Source organism: Onychomys torridus, chromosome 10 (genome assembly GCF_903995425.1).
Source record: "Onychomys torridus chromosome 10, mOncTor1.1, whole genome shotgun sequence".
Taxonomy (NCBI): Eukaryota; Metazoa; Chordata; class Mammalia; order Rodentia; family Cricetidae; genus Onychomys; species Onychomys torridus.
The window spans coordinates 37,779,205-37,800,433 of NC_050452.1; the positions used below are offsets into that span (position 1 = coordinate 37,779,205).

The 21,229-nt window shown below is 40.5% G+C and overlaps 1 protein-coding gene across 1 annotated transcript in view; it reads left to right on the top strand.

Annotated features, from left to right (window-relative positions):
- The first annotated feature begins 3,992 nt into the window (after positions 1–3,992).
- Cnga1 (cyclic nucleotide gated channel subunit alpha 1) overlaps positions 3,993–21,229 on the top strand; it is a 37,855-nt gene continuing 20,618 nt past the window's right edge. Inside the window, exon 1 of the mRNA XM_036201170.1 lies at positions 3,993–4,030. The gene's annotated coding sequence lies outside the window, so the exon portion shown is untranslated. The remainder of the gene's footprint in view (positions 4,031–21,229) is intronic.

The following is a 21,229-nucleotide window of genomic DNA, read 5'->3' on the forward strand; positions in this document are numbered from 1 at the left end:
CCCTTCTGTTTCTGCCCTCCAGAATGCTGCGGTTATAGGTGTGAACCATATTAGCTATTTATGTAGGTTATGGTCTTCCTGTACGTGCAGAAGAGCTGTTCCCTTCCAGGTCATCTGTCCTACACTTTGAGACAAAGGTCAGTTTTTCACAGGAGATACTTTGTTATAATTCTTCCTTATTTTGGTTCTGGCAATGTGATAAAATCCTCTGAAAAAAATATTCAAACTTATTTAAGATCACGGCTGTCCCAAGCCCAATGTGGCCTAAACAGAAGTTGACCATGAATTTTCTTTCACTGACTGTTTCTAGATGGTCAGATATGCGGACATCATACAGAATGTCATTAGTGCATCAACTGGGGTCAGGTGTTAGTCCCATACAAGAATATACTATTTAACCCAAAGGAGAACAAACTTATAAGAACAACACTTTAGAAAATCCTTCTATGACTCAAAACTTAGAATGTGACAGGAAACAAGGCCCCCTAAAAGGCCCTGTGTAAGGACACTAGACCCAGCGATGATTGTGAAAACTAAGATCCACAATGCCTCTGCGCTTGAGGAAGCAAAGTCACACTGTCTTGGAGCTTGGGCAGGTCTGAAGAGTGCCTCCTGTGTGAACCTTTTACCTCCAAATTGCCACATTATGGGGGAGTTTGTGGTTCCCTGGGCTGGGGGGGGGATGGTGACAAGGTGGAGGGGAGGGTAGCTGGTGAGAAGGAGGTAATGTGTAATGAGTCATGTGTAACACTAGCTCACTACTCTCCATCTATTATTGTCCCGCCCCCAGCCTGTCTTTTTAAGGGGTTATCAATTTTGAGAATCTTCATGTGAAGGAATTGATTTTCTTTGCTGACTCAAAATTCATTGTCTCCTTTTCTTATTTTGAAATCTTTTTTCCTTATACTTCTAATTTAATTTATGTTTTATACTTTTCAATGTGAAATTTCAGATAATTGATTCAAAGCACATATTGTTTTTTAATATACGTATTTGAGGGTCTGGGGAGATGGTTCAGTGGTTAAAAGTGAATGCTGTTTTGGAGAAAACCTGAGTTTAGTTACCAGCACTCACACCTGGCAGTTCACAACCACTTGTAATTTCAACTCAAGGGAACCCAGCACCCTTTTCTGGCTTGTCACACACACACACACACACACACACACACACACACACACACACACAGAGAGAGAGAGAGAGAGAGAGAGAGAGAGAGAGAGAGAGAGAGAGAGAGAATGAAAATGTCTTTTAAAAAACCATGTAAGTAAGCTGGGTGGTGGTGGTGCACACATTTAATCCCTGCACTCTGGAGGCAGAGGCAGGCAGATCTTTGAGTTTGAGGCTGGTCTCATCTACAGATCAAGTTCCAGGACAGCCATGGCTATTATATAGAGAAACCTTGTCTCGAAAAGCCAAAACCAAAACCAAGCAAGCAAACAGACAAACAAGAACTATGAAAGTATTTAAAGCTAACATTTAACTTCAAATACTACATTAGCTCCATCCTACAATTTTGATGGGTTGTGCTTCTATTAACATTTAGTTCACAATATTTAAAATCATTCATTTTGTGTTCCTCCTTAATCCAGCTCATTTAGGAATTCATGGCCGGATTTCCAGACACTTGGTCCTTTGAGAGCTGCAGTCTCCATGTGTTTTGGATTGACCCTAATTAGTAAAGCAAGTATAAGAAAATGTGGATGTCTTTCACTCAGTCCAGTGAATATCAGAAGACACATGGGCAACACTTTACCTCCCAATCCCCTCACCCTAGTCTGTTCTTGGTGCCCCTTCCGTCTTGTCAAACTGAACAACCTTTTCTTGACTTGCTTTAAGACAAACAAATCCAGCATCATCCTTGTATCCATCCTTTCATTCACACCCCACAGCCAATCAATCAGCACATTGTATTTGCCTCTGTTTTAAATCTATATCCCACATCTGACCTTCCTTCCACCCTAACTCCCCCCATCCTGGTTAGAGTCATGGTCACCTCTTACTGACTTACTGCCACAGTCTCCTGAGTGTTCCCTGCCCCATCTTCCTTCTCAGACCACAGGTCTCTGACTCCCTCTACCCGTTGCTTATGCCGATGGTTTCTCTGCTTCTCTTTGACAGTCCAACACAATCCTGCCTTTCCCCGGGAAGTAGGCATGACTAGCACCGTAACCACAGTCAGGTGTCCCCTAAAGGAAGCCTTCCTTGAGCCTGAGTGAGCCCTCCCTCATGTCGTCCCCCCCCCCTTTTCTCACACCCCAGGTCACACCTGACTTATGTGTTCTCCTTATCGGAACGCTTGCTTTATGAGGGTAGAAATGTACTCTTGTGAGCTATCGACTTCCTCGTGCTTAGAAGAGAGCCTGGTACTTCACAAGTACTTAAATGAATAATTATGCATTGTAGTGAGCCACATGCTCCGTGTAGAGCAATAGACAAATAATAGACAGTCCTAAACTCAGAGGGTTTGCAGTTCTTACAGGGAAGATAATCATTTAGTTGTTAAGCTATTAATTACACAATCTTTAATTGTGATCATAAAAATGGTGATGTCATTAATGGGCTGAGATGGCTAAAGGTCTTGGTGGGTTGGGAGACAGATTATCAAATACTTAGTAACACAAAGTCAAGAGCCAGAATTTCTCAAATCACCTTTTTTAAAATAATGGAAATACATAACAATCAATTCCATGCAAATGAGCACTTATAGTTACAAGGCACTTTAAATAGGATTATGAAGACTTAGAGGAAGCTGACAAAGCAGGACAGAGAGCCCGGTTGAAAGTAGCCTATTAAGTAGATAATCCAGGTGGCTATGTTCTTTCTGTCAGTCAAGGTTACTGCTGGTCCCAGGGAAAGACACTCAGCAACAGGGAGACAGGGTCAAGCTAAACACACCGCAGAGGAGAAAAGAAAACATCACATGGTATTCTCACCCCTTTAAACTTGAGTCGATTGGGGAAACTTCCTTTTATATGTTTCATATATACAGATAAAATTTCTACTTACCTTCAAGTTCATCAAAAAATACACCCCTCCCCAAAGGCTTTTGGTTAATTTCCCTTCCTTCTCAAATATTTGTGCTCCTTGCATGCGGTCCCTCAGGTCTGTATCACACGATGTCTTATTGGTCTTCCTCCTCAGCATGGTCTCTGTGCACTCCTGGACCCCACAAGAGCTCCCCTGTACATCATAGGTGCTCAGGAGTGACTGCTCTTACCAGTTCCTTTAGCTCATCACGGTCCCTTTTAGAAGTGTCACAGGACAGAAACCGTGGGAATGTGAACATCAGGCTGTATGAGCGCATCTGTTTGTCTTAGTTACATCTTCCAGATATGAAGCAGGACTACAAAAGACTGCTCCAAACTAGCCTCAAAAGGCACATTTTAAGCTAGAAAAAAAAATGTATATTCATCTTCCATAAGGAATCAGGCAAGTTTGTAAGAATTACTGTAACATAAAAGTTGTTCCTGGCTGCATGTCTGTTAAATGTTACAGTAACATCCTGTCCAGCATTTGAAGACTTCCACAATATCCATATGACTGTGCCTTGTCTTAATCTTCAAGATAAATTTGTAGTATTAGAACCCTGAGGAAAATTGACAAGGAAATTTTAATAAAGTCCATTAGGCAGTATTTCTTTTGGTTTACCTTCAAACATTGTAAGAGACATTGCTTTGAGGAAGGCCTTTTTATTTATCAGTCACATACATATTAATGAGCTCAGGTTCAAGCTAAGGACAATGATGACTTGGATGCTGTTATTTTCATCTACACACAAATCCGCAAATCCAGGACTGAGCCACGAACATCCTCCCCTGCCAATACCATGGAACTTACTTTTCTGAGGAATAATTAATAAAAAGAGCTCTTTGTGCTGCTTAAGGAGAGGGAAAACAGCATCCTATTCATTACTTGAGAAAAGTTACATCTGCATTTTGACAATGCCAAATTTAACCAAATATCTGAGTCTGTTTTGGATACACCACTGATCGGCACTGCTGGGAGACAGACATCTCATAAATAAGCACAGGTAAGAACCCAGGGGCAATTTCGATTATATTTTTTTAATTTATACTGACATGTGTTTTTATTTCCAAAAATCCCAGCTGTTGTGTTGGTTCCCATGATACAGGGTTTTAGAAACAGCTAATAACTTAATCCTTATTGTCTCTGCATTTTTGATTCAGATTTGTGAATTAACACACGAGTTTAGCTAAAAATAGCAATAAATAAAGGATGACTTTGTGAATCTGGATATTATCGCCTAATAAACACCACTGGGTTTTTGTAAATTTAAAATTTGTTTTTAGAAGTCAAATGCAATGATCATGACAGGTGTATGTTTTCTCTAAATAAAAAAGTATTAAATGTTAATTTCTCATTATTCTCTTTACAATATGTGAAGACCGGGCATCAAAGTCACACAAAGGCAACAAGGGATTAACTGTAAAAATATAAGTTCCGATTTGTTGGGAACTTCCATGTGTTGGGCAGTTTTGTAAGGGCTTTCAGGACAACTTGGTTCTCCATTCAGAGATGAAGATGTGGTCTGTGGGGAGCAGGGGACTCCCCAGGGTACCACTTCCTCTTTGGGAGGAGGCAGAATTTCATCAGGCCATCTTCTTTTTTTTCTACTCTTTTTTCCAGTGTGTGTGTGTGTGTGTGTGTGTGTGTGTGTGTGTGTGTGTGTGGTGTGGTGTGTGTCTGTACTTGTGTATTGTGCATGTGTGTCAGCGTGTATATGAAGGACTAAGGTTGAAGTCAGGAATTATCCTCTTCTGCTCTTCCATCTCATTCTATGAGGCAGAGTCTCTCAGTCAAACTCAGAGGTCACCAATATGGCTAGTCTTGCTACAGCTTACTTTACAGCTCCCCTGTGTCTGCCTTTTCGTGGAATTACAGGCAGACCATGGTGCCCGCAGGGCATTTACATGGGTTTCCGGTTTCCTGAACTCAGCCCCTTACATTTGCCGGGCAATCTCTTCAACTGCTGAGCTCTCTCCCAGCCTTACCATGTCTCTAACTCTCCACAACAAGCATGTGCATTTTAATTAGGCCTTAAATAAATAACTTATCAACTACTATCACATTTTGTTTTTATATATTTAAGAACTGCTATGTATCATTTTATTATCTTTCTGTTATGATTTCATGTTTTTAAATGTTAGTAATTTTAGTCAATATTAGAAAGTCCGATGCTATTAAACAAAGCTGTATGAAATGCCCCTCTCAATACATGGCTTTTTACATTTTGGCATTTCTCTTCATATGTCCACTATGCTAGCCGTTTGATTATTGTTCACGATCAGTCTGGGCTTCATAGTGAGCTCCAGTCCAGCCTGGGCTACAGAGTGAGACCCTGATTCAAAACTACACACATACACAACACAAATGTGGGGGAGGGAGGGAGGGAGGGAGGGAGGGAGAGAGAGAGAGAGAGAGAGAGAGAGGGAGATTTGTCATGTGACTTTTCTTCAAGAACTACCTTTTTTATTTTGGCTTTGCTTCATGCTATTTGCTCTGCCACAAAAATTCATTTCCTCAGTGTGTAGCAAACTCCTGAAGTTACAGATCTCATAATTTGGAGACTCTTTTTTTTTTTTTTTTTTAATTCTTCCAACTTTAGCAGTACTGGCCTATGTACACACAATATTCTCCGATTGGGTGATACATTCTTTAAAATGTTTATTGTCATTAATATATGCATAGTGCGGAGTTTGTTCTACCTTTATATGGGTCCTGGAGATTGGATTTGGGTAGTCAGGCTTGGGAGAAAGCACCATCTCCTGAGCCGACTCTAGAACACTCTTGTATCCAGCATCTCACCCTTTCCTTTCTCCTCTCCACTTCTCAGCAGCCTACATGGTGTTGCTTTGAGAGAGCCAATGGTCAGTTAATGTTGAGAAGCAAAAAATGTTGAGGCAAGGGTTGGATTGTATACTACTTGCAGGTTGCTTCCAGCCAAAATATAAATGCATTTAATGTGATCGTTTGGGAACGAGGCATAGGCTTACAAAAGAAGACAAAATGTTATGCTAAGTGTTGACTACTCACTCTCTAACTGACAAAGTGTGTGCAATTACTCCCTGGGGGACTTCAGCGCTGAATCCTAAGTGTTTGACTAAAGTGTTGACTTACTTTTATTAGTACCATAAAATGTGAGAGTAATAGAGTAAGACAGAGAAAGTAAACTGCCCCGCTCCTCAGTGGCTTACAGAATATTGAGACAATGGGCCATTTGCCTGTAAACATAGATATGTGTAACAGGAAGTGGATGCTTAGGGCTTGTCTCTGTGTTTCTGCTGTTACAATAACAGAATAACTCAACAGACTGCACAGTTTATAAGCCGTGGAAGTGTGGTCACATGACTGTGGAGGCCAAGGATCACATGTTCAAGGTTCTGTGTTCTTTCTTGTTTGTGGAGAAGTGATACAGTCTCCTGGCTTTGTGTAGTCTGTGGGTTTACATGTGATTAGAAAAACATACCAATTTTGAAGAAAGCTTTTTGGTGATGCAAGATCTTAATGACTTTCTTTCTTTCTTATTTTGGTTTTTCAAGACAGGGTTTCTCTGTGTAGCTTTGTGCCTTTCCTGAAACTCACTTGGTTGCCCAGGCTGGCCTGGAACTCACAGAGATCTGCCTGCCTCTGCCTCCCGAGTGCTGGGACTAAAGGTGTGTGCCCCCACTGCCTGGCCGATCTTGTGACTTTCGAGGGTGATAATTTGTATGTTATAGTTTGGACCTTTAATGTTTATGAAAGCCCCTGTGTTGAGGAACAGAACTCTTGAGTGGGACTGTTGGGAGATGGTGGAACCTTTAGGGGAAGGGACCTAGTGGAGAGGCTTTCGGTCACCAGAGTGTTCATGAAGGAGATGATCAATTCTGACCTCTTCCTTTTCTTCTCTTTTGATTCTTGGCTTGGGGTAAGTAATTTTGCTCTGCCCTAAGTTCCCTGATTTTATCATCTGCAACTCTCACATTGACTTAAAAGCAATGTCTCAACCTGGTTATGAACTGGAGCCATGAGCCAAAGTAAACCTTTTCTCCTATAGGTTGACTACCTCAGGTATTATTTGTTATAGTAACAGAAGGAAGGCTACTGTGTTTATATAGTAAATATACTAAACTAAATATTAAAATAACTATGATTTCTTTCTCTGATACTTAATAGTTACATAATTTATTTTTACTATATATGCTGGCTTAAATGGAGCATAGGAAAACATTATTTGATGGTTTCGTTCATTTCACTATTGATTGAGATTTTTCTCTTGTGGCAAATACTTTATGCATTATCTGTAGACCGTAAAAGATTGTGATAATGTTCATTATAATAATAATTTCCTTGTTAAAACTATTTCTTTCCAACAAAGTATCTTGCAGTGCCAACAGTTGGCTTAGTGAGCTCGGCAGCCCATCTGTTTTCCAGAGGTATACATACCAAGTGTTGTGTCAGCTCTGCAATAATTTTTCAAGGGAATTACAGCTTGCTTCTGATCCTGTGATGACAATTATTGCTTTCTTAATAGTTCCCTTGACAATTTTGACTTCTCAGAGTGATAACTCGGCGGGAAAATTAGAGGATGACTTTCATCATGCTAGCATTTCATTTTGAGACAGGGTCTCACCTTCTAGGCCAGGCTGGCTTCTAACCCATGGTGATTCTCCTGCCTCAGCCTCGTGAGGGCTAGGAGTAACGGCGTGAGCCGCCATACCTGGTTTAGCTTTGTCTGTGTATCTACCTCAGTCACTGAACCTGGATTACATAATCATATTAACCACTAGGTTTTGTGTAACTTTTCAGGCCTTCAGTGAGGCTTAATGTCCTTTAGCTTTCCACAGACAGTCATTCCCATAGTCATGGAGATACCACCCCTGTTTGACAGAAGAGGAAAAGCCCAGAGCTCCGAAAGATCTCAGTTGAGGTTTCATAGCAATTTTCTTAAGTCTGTGCTTAGAAGCCACATCCTCGCTAACCAGGTAATCACTGTTTCAGGAACTGCATTCCTCCTTCTGTGGAGTAGGCAAGGCTGGCTCTGGTTCTGGACAGTAGCAACACCTCGAGCATCCCTGCATGCTAAGAAACAAACTAAGTCCTATGATGAACTGAGATCAGGCAAGACTGGAAAACAGTCTTACTTGGCTGTTGGGTTATCTATCCGGCCATATATGCCAGAGCAAGTTCTTGTCTCAGTGAAACTTTACTCTCTTTGGCCTACAAATACCTTTTGCTTTAGTGAAAAACAACAACAACAACACCACGTTATTTTAAAGTGAAAGTGCTGGGCTGGAGGGATGGCTCAGAGGTTAAGATCACTGACCACCCTTCCAGAAGAACCAGGTTTGATTCCCAGCGCCTATGTGGTGGCTCACAACCATCTATAACACCAGTTCAAGAGTATCTGACACCCCCTCCTGGCCTCCACCGGCACCGCATGGATGTGATGCTCTGACATTCATGTATGCGAAACACTCATACACATAAAAATTAATTAAAAAATAAAAAATAGGGGGCCGGAGAGATGGCTCAGAGGTTAAGAGCGCTGGTTGCTCTTCCAAAGGTCCTGAGTTCAATTCCCAGCAACCATGTGGTGGCTCACAACCATCTGTAATGAGATCTGGTGCCTTCTTCTGGCCTGCAGGGATATGTGCAGACAGAACACTGTATACATAATAAATAAATAAGTAAATCTTTATTAAAAAAAAAAAAGAGCCTGGTGATGGTGGCACACGTCTTTAATCCCACCACTAGGAAGGCAGAGGCAGGTGGATCTCTGTGAGTTTGAGGCCAGCCTGGTTGACAGAGTGAGTTCCAGGATGGCCAGCGCTGTTTAAATAAATAAATAAATAAATAAATAAATAAATAAATAAATAAAGCGAGCAGAGGTGCTTACACAAATGCCTGTTGCTATTAAACAGAATCTTTTATGAAGTATTCTTTCCTCCATCAAACAAAAATGTATTAGGATAAAATATAAACAAACATGAAGAACAAAGGAAAAATACTGAGAGGATCCCATGACTTGACATTAACATGAGTCAATACTGAAGTGTTTATCCTTTCTGTGTGCATGTATATAATTTTAATAAAATGTTATTACTACCAATTGTGCTTTTTCTACCTAATAATGTATTTATTCATATTGGTAAAAAATGCTCCTTAAGCAAATGTATCCTTTTACTACAAAATTCAAGCACTGCAAAACCATTTAATTCTAGGCTCTTCAGAGTTAGCATCTTACAGTGGTCTGCATCTTTTTGCCCCCTTCGATTGAAAATAGATTCTTTTCTCACATACTATATCCTGATTACAGTTTCCCTCCCTCTGCTCCTCCCAGTTCTTCCCTCCCTCTCTTTCCACCTAGATCCTCCCCATCAAAATGTTTCTTAAAAAATTACTATGGGCTGGTAATGTAGCTCAACTGATACAGGGCTTGCCTTGCACTGTAAACAGGCAGCTCACGTCTGTATGCGTTGAATTGCTATACAAACCATAAACTGGCCAGTGAGCACTTACTTTATAACTTAGTAACAAACAGGAAAAACATAAGCAGGTGACTTCTGAAAGGTAAAATCAAAGTTCAACTATAGTTTCAGGACCAGAGGGATAATGATGCTTTACACATAGCAGTCATTTATTAAATATGTGCTTGGTGTTTAATAAGGAAGACTCCAACCAAGATAATGGACCAAAGGTATGAATATATAATTAACATAAAGGAATGTAAATGACTCATTAGCCTAAGAGCCTGTCCAACTTTATTAATACATCCACATCAAAAGCCTCACTGCAAAAAATGTTCACTTATCAGATAGAGGAAAACTTTAACTTTGATAGTCTCAAGCACTGGTCAGGAGAAAGTGCCGAGCTTGTTTTGGGCTAGCAGAATGTCAAATGGGACAGCCATCATGGTAGCAAAATGTGGTGTAGATGAAATTCTACACAGTCTTAGTAAATAAGAAACACAGAGCCAAATACATAGGAAATAGCCAAAGAGATCAGAGCAATAGCCATGACTAGCTTTAGCTTACCACCAGAAGTAGCTTCCCCAGAGCTACTTCTTCCTGCCTGACTTGTCTTTTTATTGCTTTTCTGTTCTGCCTTCTCATTGGCTCTAAGCCTGTGCTAGAAGTGGCGATACTGTTCCTGGACTTACATGTTAGAATTATTCCCAAAGCTGTGTCTATGGAGACATACAAAGGGCATTTGCTACAGCAAAAGTATTTATAGGCAGCAAAGAATTTATACACCAAAAGTAAATAAATAAATAAACAAACAAACAAACAAACAAATAAATAAATAAAACCCACAAATTTTCCTTAATAGAGAGTCAAAATAGAAAAGGAAACCAACTGTAGAGTCCTGATAAGCTGCAATATTAACGCAATATATTACGAAATTGAATAGCTCTGTGCATATTGGCATGGGTAATTTTCAAAGTACAACTTCAAGTACAAAAAAGGCAAACTGCAGAATTATGTAGAGAGGAAGATGCTGTTGTGTAACCATGACACAAACTGCACATTGGCTAGGGTTGCTTATGTAGATGTCTAAAGTTCAGAGAGACCTGGACCTGGCCTACAGTAGTGGCTGCATCTAGGGAGGGAGGTGAAGGAGAAGACAGGAATAAGACTGGGGTCTGCTCCTTGTTAAAAGGTTTTTAGACTTTTTTTTTTTTTTACACACCATAAAAGCTCTAGGAGCTAATTTATTAAAAGTTGCCAGTCACTAAACCCTGGGAGTAGAAATATAAATGTACACCTTTGTTTGTTTTATAAGTCATATCTGTGTAAGTGTTTGCCACACATGTGCAGGTGCCTGAGGAGGACAGAGGGTAGGATCTGCTGGAGCTGGAGTTATGGATGGTCATGAACTTCCCAGTATGGGTGCTGGATCCACACTCAGGTCCCCTGGAAGAGCAGTATATGCTCTGAACTGCTGAATCACCTCTCCAGCCCCATAAATGCTATATCCTTTTTTTTTTTTTTTTTTCTGAGACAGGGTTTCTCTGTGTAGCTTTGCACCTTTCCTGGATCTCCCTTTGGAGACCAGGCTGGCCTTGAACTCACAAAGATCCACCTGCCTCTGCCTCCCGAGTGCTGGGATTAAAGGCTTGTGCCACCACCACCTGGCCTAATGCTATATCTTTATATGCCTTTGCATTTTGAAATGGATATGTGTGTATGCATATATGTATGTATGTATATATACATACATACATACATACATACATACATACATACATACATATACATATGTATCTCCACTAAATAATAGATTTACAGGGAATAAAATCATTAAGTCCAAAAGATACACAATGGGAAATATTCTCAACTTCTACCCTTGTTGCCCAGTTCCATTGTTCCTTTTCCCTTAGATGTAGTCAACAACGATTATCATTTTCTTACCACATTGTTATAGAGAGATCTTTTCTTCCTTTAAATCTCTCTCTTTCTACCCCTTCACCATGGGAATATAGACCCTCTGTAAACGAGATGGGAGAATGTTGTCTTTGTGAAGAACTGTCCTTACAGAAGAGTCCTCTTAGTTTAAGTACTGCATCATATTTCCTGGTTTGAGACATTTTTTAAATCATTTTTTTAAGTTTTGGAAGAAGGGAAATGGGAAGGAGGTTAGAACTTGGTTGCTGAAGAAAGGGAGATAAATCCGTAAACGATGATGAGGTCTCGGAGGCTCTTGAGTGGAGTGTGAGAATAGCAGCTCCTGAAAAGATTAATTAGGTCAAGTTTATGTTGCCCGTTGGTGGGTTTTTTGCTCGTGTTATTTGGGGGCTGGCAATCCAAAGATAGTCTAACAAGAAAATCAAACAGCAGGCACTCACACACACATGTGCATACTCACATGCGTGCGCGCGCGCGCACGCACACACACACACACACACACACACACACACACATAGATAAAAAATAAATCTTAAAAATGAAGATTAATTAGGGAGTACTTTGCAGGCTGACCTGGAGGGAACATGATATTGGAACCGAATTAAACACCTTAACAAGTTTTGTCAAAGAATGACAAACATCTAATAAAAAACACCTGACAAGTGGAAATGGAAGTTCCAATGAGAACGTGGAAATAAAGGCAACATTCTTGTAGGAGTCGAGTGTGCAAGACTTGATAGGACATACTGTGAGGGAAATGACTCAAAAATAAACCATCCCAGTTTTAATAAGCCTGGTGAGCAAAGGCATAGAGCTTGTGTGAACAGGGGTGAAAAGAAAGGAGGTACTTGCAATATTTAGAGAGAATGAATGGAAATGGTACAGGAACTAGGCAGGTGGTTAAGGCTGGTAGGTGGAAGTGTGTGGTGGTTTAAACTGATTGCCACATTGACAGGATTTTGAGTGAGCTAGGAAGTGAGCCCTTTGGGCATGTCTGTGAGCAATCAGCTAGACCTGGTTAACTGAAGTGGCCGGACCTGCCTTAACTGTGGACCACATTCTTCCCTGAACATAGGTCCTAGACTAAATAAAGTAGAAAGTGCCACTATTGTACTTTGGGGGGTAACCAACAGGTGTATCTAATTGGACTTATGAACCACTAAATAGGGGGCAGTTCAGGCCTGATACTGGAGACCTAGCCAACTATCTGGGGCTGGGAGGTCATGGACCCTAAGGGAACTAATCCAGCTGCTTTTCAAAATCAGTGCAATTTATTTTCTTTGGGTTTTTGAGACAGGGTTCTCTGTGTAGCTCTGGATGTCCTAGAACTCTGTAGACCAGGCTGGCCTCGAACTCACAGAGATCCGCCTGCCTCTGCCTCCTGAATGCTGGCATTAAAGGCATGCACCGCCCGGCAACATCTAGTTTTTCTCATGTGTTGGTTCTTATACTGTCCATTACTGTGATACCAGGCTATAAAGATCCTAATGATTCCTAGTGGCATTTTCCCTGAAGCAGTTATAAATGTCTTTCCTCAAGTCTGAAGAATTGAGAGATAATATACAGACTGAAAGTACTGGTTGAACTACTTAGACAGGCAGACAGACAGACAGACTGACAGTGCTTTCCTACCCCAGGCCGCTCTGTCTCAATCCCCCAGGACTCAATCCCCCACCACACCCTTATGTTTTCCCACAGGGATCTGACCTTCTACTACTCCTTGACCTGCATGTCCACTGAGCTCCTTGGTGCTGCTCCGTGTTCATCAAATTATTAGACACACGGGACACCAATGTCCTTCTGGCTGAGTGTCACCGCTGTTCTGAGTATCCTCAATAGCTGTGCAATGTTACTGTCATTCTCCACTCTGGGGACCTTCTCTTCATTTCCACCACGGTCACTCAAGCCCTGGACTCGAAGATGTTTCGCAATCACATGCTCACTAAAAACCCTCAGTTCCTGGCTTCTGTCTCGGAGCTCTGCTCTTTCTAGGAGATTAGTCCTTTAAACTTATTGATAGATTTTTTCCCCCTTGACTTTCACTTTCCTATTGTGTTTTCCTTTTCTGGTATCTCCTTCTCAAAGACTAGAGCATGCCATTTCCCATTTAAGTATCTTACAGTTTCCCTATCCCATTTTCACGCTTATACTTCCACTCCAGCCACCCTACGTACCCCCAATCTCAGGACTGACTTGCATCCTGGGATTTTCCCAACACCCTCTTTCCCCCTCTTTTCCATTGGAACCACTCAGTGCTGGGAGACAAAGGCCACAACGTCACAGCACTGCATCCTTTGGCATCCTTTCATTGCTCACTACTCTGGTCATCTCCTGTCACCTATGGAAGCTTTTGTATACCTTGGTCTCTCTGTAAGTTGTCATTATGTTGCAAAATTGGCAGTGTCTCACTTAGAAACCCCCAACCCAGGGCTGGAGAGATGGCTCAGTGGTTAAGATGGCTGCTCTTCCAGAGGACCCGGGTTAATTCCCAGCACCCACATGGCAGCTCATAACTGTCTGTAACTTCAGTTCTGGCATCTTCACGTAGACACACATGCAGGCAAAACACCAGTGCACATAAAATTAAAAAAAAATACAAAATAATAAAAGTAAAAATATTAAAAGAAGAAACCTCCAACCTTCATCTTCTTTCAGAAAATAGGGTGCTCAATATATCAGTGATTCTCTCTGTCTCTCTCTGTCTCTCTGTCTCTCTCTCCCCATTTGCTCCCATACACAACTCTCCACCATCTACATGCACCTGCTGTGGTTTTCTGAACGCAACCTTGTTTTATTTTCTTATATAGTTGTTTTGGTACCTACTAAGGCACCTACCTCGAATCCTGTTTGGATCAGTGTTCAGGGTTCTGTCCAAGAATGCTCTAGACTTTCTGTCTCTTCAGGGAATTTTACCTCAGGTTTCCTGAAGAGGAGTGAGTGTATCTCTTCTTGGCTCCTACTCCACCTCTGGCCTGAAACCACCTCTGTGTGGGCATAATGCTGTTGTTCCTCTGTGTTGCTTCTACACATTTTCAAGTGATGCTGCCATCACCAGTTGTGTCTACATGGCCTTTGGGTCATCCAGTGCAGCATTCTAGCAGGAACTCCTTGTGTGGAGCAAGAGGCAGGTGGTGAATCAGGGTGATGAGTGCCCTGGATGGGCCTTACTCTGGGCTGGCTTTGTGCTATCTGTGTTCATCAAATAAAGTCACTGTTCCTGCATCATTCTCTGTACTGGTTGGTTTTTGTCAACTTGACACAAACCTAGCCATATCTGAGAATAAGGAATATCAACCAAAGAATTGCCCCCGTCACACTGGCCTGGCCATGTCTGTGGGGCATTTTCTTGATTGATGATTGATGTGGGAAGGTCCAGCTCATCCCTGGGCTGGTGGTCCTAGGTGTTATAAGAAAGCAAACTGAGCAAGCCAGGAGAACAAGCCAGTAAGCAGCACTCCATGTACCAGTTCCTGCCTCTAGGTTCCTGACTTCCGATCTAGGCCTGAGTTCCTGGGATGATGGAACTACACACTGTAAAATGAAATAAACCCTTTCCTCCCCAAGCTTTTTTTATTCATGATATTTTAGCACAGCAATCAAAAGCAAACAAAGACCATTTCCTAATAATCTCTTAACTTCCACATCTCCAAGTCAGTGATATCATGTTCCTGTACAAACTGCTGCACCAGGCTTTATGGGATTCTGACCAGTTACTAATACCTGGATATTCTGTCAGTGATGGGACCAGTGAGGCTCAAGTTTAATAATCTCTTGGGAACGGGGAATGGAAGTGGAGTCTGGGGTGAATTAGGAGGTTTGAAACAACTTCTATACATGTAGGAAGAGGATTGATGGCCAGTATTAAAGATCAGATCAAGACTCTATAGCAAAAATGAATGGTGCATATAATCTGTTTTATCCTGTGCATGGCTACTAGATTGGTTTTTCTAAAAGTTCATGTGGGATGATATCATTCCCTTTCTTTAAAATCTTTAAATATTCCTCTTCCTTTGGGAAGAAAAATAAGCCCCTACCTTAACAAAGTACCTTTAGTTTCACAGGTCTGTTCTTCAGTACCTTTCTGGGTGTGGAAATTCAATCGCATTAATTTCTATGTCCTAGGTGGGCATATCCCTCTTCCATCTACGCTGTTCTTCATGAGTGCCCGTTCCCACTTGCAAACTCTTACCTACTTGTGGTCCTCATTTGCCATTCACTTTCATAGTGTCCTCTGTTGATCCCATAACCTACTGATGAACATGGGAGGTTTGAAACGACTTGAACTTGGCATCGTCAGATGAAATGTGTGTTCTTAACTGTTTACTACATAGGTATAAACTTTACTTTGCCCTTTTACTCCTGAAAACTTGGTAAATTTGTTTATTTGTTCCATTTTTTGGAGATTCTTTAGGCTTCTCCCTATAGACTATTTTGTCATTTGCAAATTAAGAGTTCTATTTCTCCTTTCATGATTAGGATGTGTCTTTTCTTTCTTTTCACCATTATTACACGTTATAGAATCTCTAGTACAATCTAAAGTAATGCTAGAACACTGTTACTTTGTTTTTGAAATCGGGGGAAATTGTAGTAGGAATCTTAATAGGTCTTATTAATAAGAACAAACCTGAGGCCAGTTATTGGGGTGAATTCTGGAAGATCAGAGACACAGAACAAGCCACAGCTATCTCACCTTGCTAGTTCCTCAGGTGATCCTGTTTCCTCAGGCTGGAAGCTTCTGAGTCCTCATCCCAATGGCTCTCAGCTGAACTGTGTTGCTCCAAAGCCTGAACGCTTAACCAACCAAATGCTTAACTAACTACGTGCTTTTTCTTCTTTAATTCCTGGTCCTCACGCCTTATATACTTTTCTCTTTCTGCCCCCACTCCTTGGATTAAAGGTTGGGTTTCTGGGATTAAAGGCATGGGTCACCATACTTAGCTGTTTCTAAAGTGGCCTTGAACTCAGAGATCCAGCTCTGTCTCCCAAGTGCTGGGATTAAAGGTGTGTACCACCACAGCCCAACTTTTGCTATAGCTTGCTCTGACCCATTTTCTAGCCACCATTTCTGGCTCTGTTCTAGTGGCTGTCTGTTCTCTGACCCCAGATATGTTTATTTCAGGGAACACAATACCCACCACAGGAAATGTTCGGTCCTCCATCATGCTCTTCATCAGAATGAGCCTTGGCCCTTTCCCATTCTGCATGATTCTAGCTATTGACTGTTACTTTGTTTTTGAAATCAGGGGAAATGTTCGGTCTTCCATCATGCTCTTCATCAGAATGAGCCCTGGCCCTTTCCCATTCCATATGATTCTAGCTATTGACTGAGCCTGCTTTTGTCGTGTTGAGGCACCTTGTTTTTGCTTTTAAAATTATTAGTAGTATACTAATTGTACAGAATACTATGTTTTGTTATGACATTTTCATACATGTATACACATACATTTTGATCATATTAGCTTACCTGTACATTGCTTTTATACCTAATTTGTTCAGAGATTTTTAACAAATATGTTGAATTTTTAAAAATGCTTCCTGTGCATCTACTGAGATGGCTTTTGTCCTTGATACTTTGTTCTAGCTTGGTGTGATATACATGTTATTGGTTTGAGAATATTGAGCCACCCCTGTGGTCCTGGGAAACTCTTCACTGGGATGGCAATGCTGAACAAACTTCCTGATGTCCTCTAGATTTGGTATGCCATTATTTTGTTAAGGATTGTGGTTCTCTGTTTACCCATGGTCCTGGGCTGTAATGTTCTTCATGTTGTGTTCTTATCTGATTTGGATATCAGAGTAATGCTAGCCTTCTAGAGAGTCTTTGGAAGAATTCCTTCGTCTTCTGTTTCTGGATAATTTAAAGAGGGCAGACACTAATTCATTTCTAATGATTGGTCTAATTCATTTGGTCTAGGCTTTTCTTTGATGTGAGTCTTTTTATTATTGATTATATCTCAGTAATTGATATGTTTAGATTTTCTATTTCTTCATGACTTTATCTTGATATAATGTGTATATCTATGGATTTTCCATCACTTCTAGGGTAATTTGTTACTATGCATTTTTTGGTGATAATTTTTCAGATCTTTTGCATTTCTGTAGTATCAATTGTAATGTCTCCTTTTCATAATCGATTTTATTTATGGGAGGTTCTCCTTTCTGTTTGTCAAGTTTGCCTCTTTCTTTTCAAAGAACAAGCTCTCTTATTGTTCTCTGTAATTTGTAGTTTGTTTCATTTCTTTGGCTTTGGTCTTTATGGCTTCTTTCCTTTCATTAATTTTGGATTTGTCTCACACTTGCTTGTCTGGAGCTGCAGTGAAAGGTTGTTCACAGAAGACCTCCCCATTCCTCTGACATGCACTGACTGACTCAGCTGCCCTGATAGTTTGAACTTTCCTGTGTCCCACAGAATTCGGTAGGCGTTTATGTGTTTAAAGAAAAATAAAAATTTCCTACTAAATTTCTTTGGTTATTTGTTGTCCCAAAGTCAGTTTTTAAATTTCTGTATATTTAACTACCTTCCAAAGTGTTTCTTGTAATTCATTTTTACTTTCAGTGCACTGGGGTCTGAAAGACATTCAATATAGTTTGAATTTTTGAAGGCTTGTTCTGATTCGTTTTATGACCTGTTTTGGAGAATGTTCTATGTGCTTATGAGGAAAATCTGTACTTAGCAGCTATAGGACAGAATGTTCCATAGAAGTCTGGTCCTTTTGGTATGGAGCATGGTTTCTTTCATTTATTTTTTAATTTTTTTTCACTTATAAATTAATTTACTTTTTGACAATTTCATACACGTATATAATACATTCTGGTCACCCTCACCCTCACACCCTCTCTTTTACCTCTCCCATCCTTTACCAGCAGGCTCCCCTCCCATTACCATATCTTTTTGATTTTGCTTTGTGGCCCACTGTGTTTCAGCAAGGCCATCCACTCGCTAATGATGTGGAGCTACACATTTGGAGCATGGGCAATTCAGTAGTGACTATACCACTAAAAACAAGGACCACCCCATCTTCTAGCAGCAATTAGTTGCCACTATCTCCTTGGCCAGTGCTGAATGTTGACTGGTCCAGTCTTGTGCTGGCCCTATGCAGGCAACGGCAGCTACTGTGAGTGTATGAAGGCAACAACCACATCAGGCCCAGAAGACAACATTTATGTCTGTCTTCTCTACTGTCCACCTCTTACTTCTTTCTGCACCCTCTTCTGTGATGTTCCCAGACCCTTGGAAGGGTGATATGGATGTCCAGTTTACGACTTTGCACTCAGCCCTCACTTGCCCTTAGTACCTTAACCAGTTCCAAGTCTTTGCATTTACCATTGTTACTGAAAAGAGAAGTTTCCCTGACAAATTTGAGGGTAGCACTGTCCTTCAGTTTTAAAAGGCAGTTTAACAACATATCCATTTAGGAATACAGGCTAGGTGGTGGTGGCACACGCCTTTAATCCCAGCACTCAAACCAGACGGATCTCTGTGAGTTCAAGGCCAGCCTGGTCTACAAAGCGAGTTCCAGGTAAAGCTCTAAAGCTACACTGAGAAACCCTGTCTTGAAATACCAAAAAAAAAAAAAAAAAAAAAAAAAAAGAAAGAAAGAAAGAAAAGGAAAAAAAAGAAAAAGAAAAAGAAAAAAAAGAAAGAAAGAAAGAAAAAAAAGAAAATAGAAGCAGTAGGTTCACCCTAGAGTCTAGGATCTCCTCAGCACTGACCTATGGCCAGATCCACAGTACTAGGCTTGAACTCACTCCTGTAGAGTGGGCTTCATATCCAACCAGAATGAAGTTGGTTATCCCCAGGTTATCCCCAGAACAATCATTTAGACCAATGGGCACATCATGCCTGGCAAGTAGGTATTGGAGCAGGTAAGGCCCAAGGCTGGGGAAGACCACTGATGACTTTTCTTCCTTGGCTGCTTGCATAGCAACTTCTACCATGGTGAAAGCTGGAGGAGAGGGAGGGAGCTTCCAGTTCAGCTTCAGCGTGATCTTTCTATGTCCAAATCCAAACTATGTGTTATCTTCAGTTATCTATCGGTCAACGAAGTGCAGTGTCAATAAACCATATTGTTTTGGGGTCTCCTTGACCGAGAGCTCAAAGGAAGTTACCTAAAACTAGCATTGCTGCTTTCAATAAACAACATGGCTACTGGGAGGAGCATCATTCACTCATGTCGCAGACTTCCCTTCAAATGCTTTTAAAAATTATGTTTTTAGTGCTTGCTTCCGCAACACATATACTATAAAAATTACATTTTTAATTAGCTTATAAAGCAGTAGGTTTCCATATTTGCTTACTCTTCCCTCTATCGTTTCTCCAGTCCATCCTCCTGCCTCCATATCCATTAGCATTGCCACCCCAGTACACACCCTCTTTCTATTTTCATAGAACATGTGTCTACTAGCCTCCTCTCTGAAAAGCTTCTCAATCCATCATGGCTTCTTTCTGGATTTCAGGTCTCTACAGGCATTCCAAGACAAACATGGAAATTTAAATATTCAAGACTCTCATCTACGTATGAGAGCTAGTATGAGGCGTTGATTTCCTGAGCCTAGGCTGCCAAACCCGGTATGTTTTCCAGTTCTGTCAACTTTCTTACACATTTCATAGCTTCATTTTCCTTTAGAGCCGAATAAAATCCATATGTACCACATTTTCATTGCCCTTCCATTGGCTGAAGAACGTTTAGAATAATTCCATTTCTTAGTTATTGTGAATACAGAATCAAACAATGTGAATGTGCAAGTATTTCTGTAGCAGGATGTAGAGTCCTTCAGGTATACTTCCAGGAGTAGTATATCTGGGCCACATGGTAGTTCTATTTCTCTTTTTCTAAGAAAGTGCCAAACTGATCTCTATAGTGGCTGAACCCATTTGTGCTCATCAATAATGAATAAGGGCTCCTGGGCCAGGGCTTCTTAGACATTTCTACTTGTAACCTGTGAGAAAATTTTGTGTAACTCCCTCTAAATATATAGGTTTATAAAATGGATGTGTGAAGCAAACATTTAGAAATAAGAGGTTAAGAAGAAATTTATTTTCAAGCAATTCTTTGGCATACATATAATTTTATTATCTATTAGAGACTAAAGCTACTTTGCACATTAACTTATTTATTTTATATATAGAATTAAATCCTTACTGAATATTTGATATTTCAGGTTGTACAATGCATTTTTCAGAGTTAATCAATATTTTGATTATATAATTGTTAATGTTGAGAATATCACTTTCAATAAATATTCAGCACAAAATGGCATAGGTATGTTTTGGGATATTTGAGAAATTGTTGGAAATCCTGTTCTAACTCCAAGTCAGAAGTCATTTAATGATTCTTTTTATATAAAATGAAATTTAAGTCAGAAATGAAAGAAAGAATTTTTAAAAAGGGACGAAAATAACCAAGTATTCTGACATGACATAATCTAGAGTTATGTTAATTTAATACACACTGAGGAATAACTGTAGAAAAGTATTTTTTTTCCTGTAGCTAAACCATTATGTTCTGTAAGAGCAGAAAACTTTATATGTATAGTAACAACACTGTAATTCAGAGCAAACAGTAGTCTTGAATCTGAGCTGAGGTCTTTTAGGCATTATTTGTTGGTGCTTGAGCTGCACAGATAGCACGTGCTGTGTATTGAGAAGCAAGGCCTTGCAAAGCAACCGGGCTGCCAGAAGTACCTCACATTCGTTAACGCTTTGGATTTTGAACTAACTTTTTTTGTCTCACACTGAGAATCTTTTCAGTGTTGCCAAAAATTTTGTGACTCAAGGTTCAGTTGTGTTACCCTCAAGTGGAGTTGGAATCTACAGTGTAAGG